Source organism: Convolutriloba macropyga, unplaced genomic scaffold (genome assembly GCF_964194025.1).
Source record: "Convolutriloba macropyga unplaced genomic scaffold, txConMacr16.3 SCAFFOLD_4953, whole genome shotgun sequence".
Lineage (NCBI taxonomy): Eukaryota > Metazoa > Xenacoelomorpha > Acoela > Convolutidae > Convolutriloba > Convolutriloba macropyga.
Genome location: NW_027449663.1, coordinates 13,265 through 15,000, shown reverse-complemented (window position 1 = coordinate 15,000; position 1,736 = coordinate 13,265). Strand labels below are relative to the sequence as shown.

Sequence of the window (1,736 nt, the reverse complement as noted above, 5' to 3'; positions counted from 1 at the left end):
GCCAGTTCAATTTTCGCTCGCCAATTATGGCTACTAATTCACACGGTACTGAGCTCAACAACATTAAATTTGTTCAGCAAGACTTTCACATGTTGATGTTTTGGCTTTCGCCTACTAGAAGCAACATAATACTCGTCTTGTTAGCTCATTCAATGAGAATAGCTTTTCCCGTTGAGAATTTTTGCCTTCAATTGGCGTTGTAGTGAGTTTGGCTACTCAGATCACCAAATACTTGTGACAATTCGAACCAGAAATGTTTTCAATTTTCACATGCTGATGTTTCGGATTCAACCTACTAGAAGCAGCATAATACTTGTATTCAACAATTTCTGTATCAAATCCCAGTTTTCTCTGGTGCATCTTTGCCAAACTATTCCAAACTGCCTGAGTCTGAATACCAATTACAGGTACTAGTAAATGCACGTTACTAAGGACTATATAGTTCTAGGTTACTGTACACAACGACGTTCACATGTTGATGTTTCAGCTGCCGCTTACTAGAAACAACATAATACTTATCGTGCATACCTTTCCATAACTTGTCCTTTTCAGATGCATTAGTTTCCCTTTGTCTTGGCTTCTACAGTCAGACTGGCTACTAGTAACAGCACAGTACTAATCACATATCGTTCTACAGTTTGCAGACAACTTTCACATGTTGATGTTTCAGCTTTCGCCTACTAGAAACAACATAATACTCGCTGTATACATTTGTAGTTCTCTATGTAACTTTCATGTGAAGAAGTTTCGCCAGTCTTTTTGACTGTCTCAAATCTGAGTCATGCTTAGGCTACTAGTTGCTTCATAGTACTTATCGCCTCGAGATCATTGAACAAAACTTGATTTTCACATGTTGCTGTTTCAGCTTCCGCTTACTAGAAACAACATAATACTAGTCTCATTAAGTTCCGTCTCTTTGCAATTTTCTTATGAAGAAAATTCGCCATCACAATGACTCCAGCAGTTCTTGATCAAGGAATGCAATCATTGATCAGAATGCTATTATTTGAATCGGTTCTGCTTTAAGTGTTCCAATTTTATTGGAAGCACCAACAATAGAACATCAATGTGTTCAATCGAGAGTTATATAACCCTGAATCGGACGCAGTCAACAGCCGAAGCCGAGACCGCCTTTTGCGTTAGAGAGGTCGGTAAACAAATCTTGCGATTCATACCGAATTAACACATATAGCTGTGCTCCTCTTCGTAAAGCGAGCCAAGTGATCCCCTGTTGAAGGATGTATTTGGACCAATCTAGTAGCATTTGGTTTCCAACAAGCTCTCCCAAGTTAGCTTACTTATTGGGCTTTTCAACCAATTCGGTTGGCTACAAGCATCATCAAAGTACTAGCCACAGTTTGATCGCAAAATTCTACGACTTTCACATGTTGATGTTTCGGCTTGCGCTTAGCCTACTATAAGCAACATAATACTAGTCATATCATAGAGCGTGATCAGCTTGTGACGTTCTCATGATGAAGTTTCACCAACAGTGTCTCACTTCGAGCTTAAATCCAGCTACTAGTAACTACACAGTACTGACTGCAACGATAACTTTTATCTATACCTTTCACATGCTGCGCTTTCGGCCAGGGCCTACTAACGTCAACATAATACTCGATATAAACTTTTGTTCATGATGCAGCTTCCCCATGCAGAAGTTTCGCCTTCAAATGCTCTCTTGGCCATATGACGTAAGAAAAGGTTACTAGTAACATCACAGTACTAGCCACAGT

General features: G+C 39.6%; 1 pseudogene; it reads right to left on the bottom strand.

Moving 5' to 3' along the window:
- Nucleotides 1-1,088: 1,088 nt before the first annotated feature.
- On the bottom strand, nt 1,089-1,240 carry LOC142355227 (5.8S ribosomal RNA; annotated as a pseudogene).
- Between the last annotated feature and the right edge of the window lie 496 nt (nt 1,241-1,736).